At 42.2% G+C, this 9,957-nt stretch overlaps 2 long non-coding RNA genes across 3 annotated transcripts; one reads left to right on the top strand and one right to left on the bottom strand.

The window, feature by feature from the left end:
- Positions 1–4,650: 4,650 nt before the first annotated feature.
- LOC121913317 lies at positions 4,651–5,530 on the bottom strand. Its single transcript, XR_006100298.1, has 3 exons — positions 5,498–5,530; positions 5,191–5,340; positions 4,651–4,999 (listed from the first exon to the last, which is right to left on the bottom strand). It is a non-coding gene; the product is annotated as an uncharacterized LOC121913317 (long non-coding RNA).
- On the top strand, positions 5,528–9,140 carry LOC121913316. 2 transcript variants are annotated; one of them, XR_006100297.1, is made up of 4 exons: positions 5,528–7,158; positions 7,238–7,365; positions 7,881–8,015; positions 8,606–9,140. It is a non-coding gene; the product is annotated as an uncharacterized LOC121913316 (long non-coding RNA). The 2 variants fall into 2 exon arrangements; XR_006100296.1 differs by having other exon boundaries at positions 7,881–9,140.
- Positions 9,141–9,957: the final 817 nt, after the last annotated feature.

Genomic DNA, 9,957 nt, shown 5'->3' with positions numbered 1-9,957 from the left:
ACAAGCAGCTGTTCACATCACACAAATCTCCCGCTGTCTATATGTTGTAATCTTATTAACAGCATTTATAATGATTAATGTGCCCAGTTTTGTGTTGAGCTTTCACTGAAGGCATATTTTCCATGTCCTTAGTGTATACTCCTCTGAATGAGGAGCCTTACTGAAAACAATTTTTGTCCAGTAAATTTCTGATGTTACTGAGCCAGGTGAAGACACTTTGTCCAACCACTTCACTCAACACAGACCATACATTGGCACAGGACTGTTGTACACACCGCTTACTCAATCATGGAGAAGGAGCTGTTTTTCAGTGATTATGTGAATACTGTTTGAAGTAGCATTTATGCACTGATGTCTTGCTTCTGATATGAATTTCCAGTTAGAAGAAAGATTCAAAATCCAAAACATTACAATTTGTCCTCTGGGACCAATGAACATTTCATGGAGATCCAGCCATATGTTTTGAAGGGATGTATCATGCACATTTCCAGGTCATATTTATATTCTGGGGCTGTATTGGAATATCTTTTCATGATTTACAGTTCAAAAGACTCCTTATTTATCTTATACTGGCCCTTTATGCAGCCCCTCAGTTCAGCCTCTGTCTGAAACAGGCTGTTTTAGCTCCTGTCTCTTTAAGGCCCCCCTCCTGATTAGATCACTCTATTATGATTGTTCAGTTTCTGGAAGCTGCATCTCAGCAGACTTCAAACTTCAGGGAGATGAGGTAAAATAAACTATAGTAGTAGGATTTCACTTTTTTTCTCATTCTTTACTTGAAATGTCAACTTCTCAACATGTTCAAGTTGAAATCATATGCGAAATATGAGAGTGGACAACGCAAAACACGCTTGGAAGGGGAGAGTAAAGGGAGGGCTATTCAGTTGGTTGCAATCTGATCCTTTAAATACCTTAGAGTCCCCACCAGTCACTTAGGACTGAAGAAGCCCCTTGGATGAGAGGTGAAACGTCTTACAGTATATTTTACCAAGTTGAGGCTATCCATGTCAAAGTAGAGAAACCATCCCTCAACAGAGGAGGAGGTCTACGACACCACTTATCCCCCCACCTACAATGCTGTCCTTCCATCCCTTCCCAGGAAATTTAACAACAATTCATATTTGGCCTTATTTGACAACACCAACAATACCACTTGGTTTGTTAGTGCTCTCAATGACCTTGAGAATGACCCCACAGAGGTTTAAATATCTGGGAAATACCTGGGTTCCCTGCCAGTCAAATAGAACTGAAGAAGCCCCTTGGATAAGAGGCCAAACATCTTCAAGTATCTACAACCAAGTCCAGTTGCCCTTAATTCAATTCTCCTTGGATGACTTTCAGGGAGCATTTCTACATAGGTGCATCTCAGGTTTTGGACCTTTGACCATGTTTAACATGGTGACCCTACATCATAACAGTATAAAATTACAAAAAAATCTCAAAAAGCATGGTATGTCCCCTTTAAATATATAGTAAGTTGTCAAGAACCACAGGGGGAAATTTGATTGACCTGATGGTGTTACATAACAAAAGTGTTGCAACCAGGAGGATTCATCCTGCGGGGACATAAATATGCAAACTAAATTTGGTAACAGTCTGATGATGACAATCAAAAAGACATGACAGAAAACCCTAATGAAAATAAGAATTTTGAAATATGTTCTACAGTATCAGTCTCACACTACTTAAAACTACTGACGCAAGAAGCTGAGCTGTTGGTGGGCTGTTAATCCAAGCTACTGTATCATCCCAAACACTCCACTCAGTCTTGCTTGAAGGGATTTCTGGCTCTGAGGACTGCTGTGTTTACAGCGCAGACAAAGAGGATTGTCGACCTTGTCTGATTTTTTTGGGCAACTGGGGCTGTTAGGGGAACTAATAAAACTCTGGCAGCCTGTGCCACCATGTGCCACCTCATCTCCTCCCTCTGCCAGCCATGTTGGCGCACACCAGCAGCAGAAGGTGTGACTTCCCTTCTCCCGGACCTTGACAAGCTGACGGGGAGGGGAGGGCCCTGTGAGCAATGATGGGAGCCGGGCTGATGGACAGAGGTGTTAACCCCATCGTCGGGCAGGGAGAGATAGCAGCGTTCTTGTTTACACACACTGGGGCCGGATTGTCACCTTGTCTGTCAGGGAAACATCCTATCTGCCTCCTCTTATCTCACTGCAAGACAGCCAGTTCATCTGTTGGAGAGACCTGCTGCAGCTTCACATCACCATAAATCATTTTCCTCTGCCATACCATTGTTGATTTTCATGTTATTTCTCTCTTCACTCCTCGAGATACTATATACCTCCCCTCTGTCCTCAAATAGCTTCCTCTCACACACTTTCCCTCTCATGCAATGACCCTGTGCCCTCATACACCCGTGAGGAACTGAAGTGTATAAATTTCCATAAAAAGTACATACTGAGATGAAAACTTACCATGAGAACATTGGGGTCCTTCTTGAGTAAGAGGTGTGCAGCCTTTCGATTTAACAATGTTGTGAATCTCATTTTACTTTTAAATTGCGCCACCTGATTATCTGTATGAAGCATTAAGAGTGTTTAAATGAGAGCAAATTCTCATGTCTGCAAAGTGGATCTTGAATATTTATCTTTATCTTGAAGATTTGAAGGACATAGAACTAGAAACGTCTTTTATTTTGGAATTAACGCATGCAGTTATTTGTTAGCTTCAATATGAGCGCTTGGGGAAAAGCATCCAGCTCCAAAAATACACCAGGCAGGTTAAAATGAATTAAAATAAAGCTCTGCAGGAAGCACACCGGAGTAAATGAAGCACACACTGCATAAGAAGACATTAAAGAGCCTGAGGACATGAAGAGGCAGTGTTGATGTGCTGTTGTGGTGATGGACAGTTACTCTGGATATAAATTTCAAGGACTGAGGGGGCGAGAGCAGCAGAGAGAGGAGAAGAGAAGAGTCCCAGGAGCTCAACATTTTCATAAATTGATGACTGCTATTGTAGGAGGCCTAAGTGGAGAAACAAATTGATGAGCAGGAAAGATGAGGATTTTGAAAAGAGCCAAGGCTTGTCTGTCTCTTATTCTCTCATTAAAACACAGGAGATAAAATATTATCAACTGCGGAGTGGGACTTCACATTTAAAATTAAATAAGACAAATGTGTGTGTGTGTGTGTGTGTGTGCGCGGTGGTGTCAGAAAGATAAGACAGAAACACCAGATAGACAGCAGAGGACAAGAGGAGTGTCTAAGTTGCGAAACACAGAGGTGCTGTTGAAGTTGTGGTGTTGTGGCCAATCGGAGGGGCTGTGAAGGCTGCGATATTCTATTCCTGTATGCATGAAGGCCTGTAAGAGGACACATGTCTGTATGTGTGTGTGTATTTTTGTGCACATATGGTTTTTGTATTTCATAAGTGCAGCTTAGTCACAATGAAACTGCTCGAGCACAGAAGCATAGCATGCTCTTAAATTACTAACAGCATACAGTAGGTGTTGGCTGTCTCTTAAATAAAAATGTCAGTGCATGAACAAACTGAGTGATAAACAGACAGCAGTGTAGTTCTAAACCTCAGTAAAAATCAATTTTATATATTATCCAAAGCATGAAGACAAACTATTGATTCTTGTCAGGAAAAGTGGGACACTGAAACAGCAAATAGCTCAGAATACAATACCGAAAAAAGAATAGAAGAGAGATACAGAGTTCACTTAAACACAAAAGACAATGCTAAAGTAAAAAACATCAGGTAGTGTAAGAGTCAGGGGCACTAGTGACTGTACTTATGGGAAAGGTGGTACTTTGAGCTAAATGCGAAGGTCAGCATGCTAACATGCTTACCATGACAAAGCTAACATGCTGATGTTAAGCAGGTGAAATATTTACCATCCAATTGTTTCATTTTAGTTTAGCATGTTAGCATGTTTGCTAATCAGCACTAAACACAAAGTACAGCTGGTGAGAATGTCATTAGTTTCTCAAGTAAACCAAATATTGGACAAATAAATGTTTTGAGCTGATGATGATGCTAGATGAAGAGCTAAGGGATCACCAAAGTTATTACAATTCATTCTGAAGGGGACTGTGTCAAATTTCTTGGCAATCAACCCTATGGGTGTGCAACCATCACTAACTTCTTCTGTGAAATTCTTAAAGGTCCCCTCCAGACATGTTTAAAGATATATATATATATATATTACTCTACTTTCAATAATAATGTGTGTCCTATATGGTTCATCCACAAAAAAGTTTAATTATCTAAAATTCTTAAAATTACATTCACTCTTTCTCCCTCATCAAAAATTCCAGAATCTGTGAATATGCAAATATAATTCATTTCAGAAGTTAAACTGCTGGACACAACATGTCTCCTAATTCACTGTGAAGTCCATTTTCAGTGTTGGTGCACTGGAGGCTTCAAGTTTCCACATCAGACTTTTGTAAGTTGAATATTGGACACGAATTGGCTTCCAAACTATTTGGGATGTCACAAATCATGCTCCTAGGACCGCTTCTTAAAATTGGATTTTCAATGAACACTTTCCAGTTTCAGCAGATGAATGTGAAAACAGCCTTCTAGTGTTAAACTCTGCACATACATCATCCTGCACAGTGAAGCTAAAACATCCGACTGAAGGAACAAGAAACAAAACATATTTTTGATTGGAGGGGGACTTTAAAAAACTTCTGTCCCAATTCATCCAGTAAATGTTGAGCTATCATTGGATAAGTGAAAACTTTGACCTGCTGGTGACACTAGATGAAAGGGAAGGGGATCACCAATGTCATAGGATTCAACTGACTGCATGTGCAAAATTTTATGGAAATTCATTCAATAGTTGTTTTTGATTAAGCCTTTATTAACTCAAACATTAGCACATTAAAACCACATCAAAATTCTGTGACAGCTCAGTCTCCGATCTCAAAACCCACCAGGAACCCCAATTTTTTCGGTTATTCATCTTCAGACACCTCTCCTTTTCTTCTTGTCTCTGTATGTTCATGAACTGAATTAAGTCATAAAGCCTCTGAAATGAAATGATTAATAAAAGATGGGACACATACCGCTCTCTAAAACTACATTCGAGAAAGCACCAAAAAGCAACAACTTACCCTAACCCATTTTCTTTGTAGATTATAAGCACCACTTCCGTTTTCCTCCAAATTTTTTTCTCCTTCTTCAAATGTAAAAATGTTATAAAATATGCTCATACATTACCTTTTTATGGCACAGTGGTGCAGTGGTTAGCATGGTCGCCTCAGAGCAAGAGGGTTCTGGGTTTGAACCCACCGGCCAGCTCGGGGGCCCTTCTGTGTGGAGTTTGCATGTTCTCCCCATGCCAGCGTGGGTTCTCTCCTGGTACTCCGGCTTCCTCCCACAGACCAAAAACATGCAGGTCAGGTTAATTGGTGACTCTAAATTGCCCGTAGGTGTGAATGTGAGTGTGAATGGTTGTCTATCTCTATATATGTTATATGCTATATATGCTGTGATTGACTGGTGACCTGTCCAGGGTGTACCTCACCTCTTGCCCAATGTCAGCTGAGACTGGCTCCAGCTCCCCCGCAACCCTCTAGAGGATAAGCAATAAAGAAAATGAATGGATGGATTACATTTTTACATGAGGAATGGTCATACAGGTGGGATGTTTCTCTCTTCATCTAAGCTTTTATAAATTCCCACAGACTTTCTAGCATGTCACATGAAAAAGCAGGACAGGTACATCCGTCAAAGCCCAATTGAAGTGAGCGTCAGCATCAACCATCTGACAGAGGCAAGAGGTGTGAAATTATGTGTTGTTTCAAGTGAAAAAGATATGATTTACTGTCTGACGTCCTGATGTGAATGTCTGACATTTGATCACGATGGGTAGATCACAAAAATCCCATCCCATCCACTCAACTTTGGTGCTGGTATGTTTGTCAATGGGAAACTCTCTTTTCACACAGAACGTGACAGATCAAAACACATAAAATACAGAACGTCACTTGAACAGCGAGTAGAAGTTCCTGCTAGGGGAAGTTTGACTTACTGAACCTATTTACCACCACCCATCTACCTACTGCTGTGTTCAAAGTCAGAACTCAGGCTTCTCAGACTATGAAAAATAAAGTAAAAAAAAGGTCCTAGTCAGGAGGTAGGATGTGATGTGCTTACACTGCCAACAGACCACAGTTTCTGGTGCTTGTGAGGATCCAAACTAACGTATCCCCATGTTGTTAGCTCAAATGCACAGAGGTTAGTAATGATGCATAACCAAATTTTGACTTTTTACAAGAGAATGTAGCATAATAGCGCAGAAAAACTAACCTTTCATTTTAATGAGGAAGGGGTCAAGGAACATTTGCCTGTACATACTTGTTTGTAACTGAAGTAAGCAGGAGAGCAGGAGGGTGCAAGGACAGGGATATTTGGTAATGTATTTAAGTATTTGAGAAAATTGTGCTAGCCTCACTATCTTATGTAGTTTATGTATGCAATATTACTTCTTTTCCCACTTGCTTTCCACCAAAGTGAACAAGTAAATTTCACCCTGCCAGCTCTGGTCTTTCAGACAGTGAGAAGTTACTGCTTCAGCTGCTCGTAAACAGTAGTGGTGTATTTTGAATGGGTGGCTGTCATGATTCCAGCCTCGGTTTATTTGTTTCCATTGTGCCTCTGTCCCTGCCTTCAGCCCCGTACTGTCTTCCCTTGGTTTTGCCGTTCTCCACCTGTCCACCAGATGCCCCCAGACTTTCTTGCATTGTTCCCCACACCCACCTGCTCACCTGTTGCAACTCCCCAATTATCCTCACCTGCTGCTCATTGTCTCATCAGCCCCACTAGCTTATATAATGGACCTCTGCCCTCCATTCCTTGCTAGTTCATCAACATTGCTTTGTTGTATATAGACCTTCTGCCTGTTTGTAACCTGCCTGCCTTGCTCTCTTAGTCTTGTTTGGATGGCCTTTCTGTTGCTGACCTGTAAGCCTGGTTTTGAACATTCATTTATTAAAGCCCTTTTCTTTCAACCTGTCCGTCCCTGGTGTCTGCGTTTGCATCCTCTTCCTGTTTGCCCCGCTACCTCATACCCACACCCATGACAGTTAACAGTGGGGCATAACTTAACTGCCGCAGCTACTGGCTACATCTAAGCCTACAACCTGTGGCAGATGGTACCATCCACCCTGTCTAATTTCAACAGACGTAAGCTCTTTCAGTTTTTCATACGATGAGAGTGCAATGGTCATTGAGTTGTACATTAATGAGACATTTTTTTGGGCAGTTTTATTCCTTAAATACAGACACTAGAGACATTGACAGGAAATGAGGAAGAGAACTGCAACACACCCTGGCCAGACTTGAACCATGGACATTGTGGTTAATGATGGCCCCTCAACCTCTAAACCACAGGTGTGTCCCATGTTTTATTAACTTATCCTCTTAATCTAGCAAATTAATGAGAATATGAGGTGTTATGGGACCCTGACTTTATGTTAAGTGGTAGTTGTGGTAAGTTTTAGGGGGTTTGCTAGCTAGTGAATAGGATTTGGCATTTGTTTGGTTCAGTATATTATCAGGGATCGTGCAGCCATACCACATGTGTTGAAAGCTTGAATAGAGCATTTGAACTTTCAGCAGTTACTCTTTTGTCAACCAATGAACAGAACATAAAAAATGTGTGTGTGTCAAGATAAAATATGAAATGATAATAGCTCTGTTTTTTTGTGAAGACTAAAAGTACAAAATCTTCACTTGTGGCAGGGTTTCCACTTATTTCTGCATGCTTTTATGGGTCATAAGCAATGCTGGACAGATTAGATTACAGTTACTTATCAAAATAACACTCCATTACAACTTGTTTTCTGTCTTACTAGTAGTTTGATGGAGGGTTGATATTTCTTTGATCTCTGTACATCCGTGGACAGACTGGTCTGATACATGCTAGCGTGGTGTGAGGACTGGAGATGTGCAGATGAGATGTGACTCCAGGTAACTCCAAAGTTACCTTCCAGTATTTGCATGTTGTGCCTTCTTAGCCGGCTTGCTAACGTTACCCACTGGTAAGTGTGTAACATTGTGGGTGTGGGTACTTTGAAGTTGTTTAAAGTGCTGCTGGTGAGTGACGAAAGTAAAGTAACGAGTAATGTAACTAATTACTTTTGCTGTGTGATTACATTTTTCAAGTAGTTTTCCCAACACTGGTCCTCTACACTGGCTTACATGATCACTGTTGATACTGTAAGCCTAATTTGATGAAAAAATGTAGAATAAGCTGATAGTGAAACCTGTGGCTTCAAGTGATTAGCGCAAATGAAAAGCAAACACCCCAACACACACACACACAACCACAGGGGACTGATATTTTTAGTCATGCTATTCGATCAACCTGGCTGGCCACTATAATGAGGTGAGGGAGATGGAGGCTGGTTCCTTTCACAGGTCAGCGGACTGACAAAGCCCAGTGTCACAGCCTGGAACCTGGGAGCTGTCTGCTTGCTAGAGTCTGTCTGGGCTACGTGTGCCTGTATGGGAATGATCTGTATTCATCTCCACTGCGCTGTGGCCCGCTTCTATTTAATATGTGCCTGCTGTAGCCTCCCAGCCATCACCTGGCACTGCAGAGTTCATTCTCAGCGTGTGTTTTTATCAGCACCTCTAGTTGCTCGCTGCTGATGAGAACAGCCCCAGCTCAAAGTACCATCTCATACCGCAATCACACCCATCGAGGTTCAGGGGGAAAAAAACAGGGAAAAATGAAGAAACTACCCGGTGTGGCGTGGCAGGTGAAAGAGTTCGGCCTTAACTCCTCCTGCTGAACTGAGTCGGGGCTGATAGAGGACTAAAAGTCAGCCATCTCCTTGGGGATAAAGACTTTTAAAGCTGTTAATCCTCAGTCTGTGGATGATTGAGGTGAACGTCTGACATTTGAAGCCTTTTATGTTAAAGTTTCCAAAGCTTACGGCTGTGTGTGTACGTGTGTGTGTTCTGTAGCAATGTAGCTTTGCCAAGACAATAAAGGTGGTAAACTTTCAGAGGAACGTCCTGTGTGTGTGTGTGTATGAGTTGGACACACAAAAGGGGAAATCTGAGCGGTTCTCTTGCCCAGACTATGACAGCTTGCTGCTCCTGTGCTTATGAAAATAAATGCTGACGAGTGTTGAACTGGCTGGGGTGCGCAGGTGTCAGCCGGGGAAGAGAGACGACTCTTTGGGCTGACAGGCCGACGCGCCTGGTTTGCATTGAGATGCATGACGCAGCCCTTCGCCTCAGCCCTCCAATCCAGCCTCTGTGCCCCCCACCCCTCCCCGGTTGCTGCAGGGTGGGGGAGGTGGATGGCGGCTGTAGCTGGAGCTGAGATCGGGGCAGCTGAGGCTCACAGCCATGGCAACATGTCCCCTATCAGTATTCCACTGTGACAAGTGCTGATGCTGCCCTTGCTGTCGCTTTGCCTCCCTGTAAAACTTCAGCCTGTCTTTGTTTTGGACCGTCTTTGCACTTTTCTTCTGACATCCACAGCTTTTGCTTTGAGGCTGTCTTTGTGAATGTTTTTCCCTGTGACTCTCAGCATTCGAGTGTTGCTGAATATTGAAGTGGCCCGCTGCAAGCTGCTTTTGTCCATGCGCCCTGAAAATTTAATAAGTTGACCTGTGCTTATATTGAGAAATTCCCTGCAAACAAAACCTATTATACAACTAATTCATAAGCCGCCAACACCAATTCTGCTACATTTCCTGCCCGTTTCTAGCAAGTGATAAATAGCTAGTAATGATGAAGAAACTCGGTAAACAATGTCCTGTGGTGGTCCTACAGTGCAGACAATTTAAATAAAAATAACCTTTCTACCTGTGGCACAAAAAATCTATTTAAAACTAAGAGTCTAAAATGACAGCAGGAATATTTTGGGCACATTACAGGTGGTTGGCAACGGCAGCAGGTACAGTGAGGGAGCACCTCTCTGCCTCTGGCTGACTGATATTAGACTATCTGACCCAAATTTAGTTT

This window comes from Thunnus maccoyii, chromosome 15 (assembly GCF_910596095.1).
Source record: "Thunnus maccoyii chromosome 15, fThuMac1.1, whole genome shotgun sequence".
NCBI lineage: Eukaryota > Metazoa > Chordata > Actinopteri > Scombriformes > Scombridae > Thunnus > Thunnus maccoyii.
Note: the sequence above shows the minus strand (reverse complement) of the source record. Positions and strands in the feature narration are given on the sequence as shown.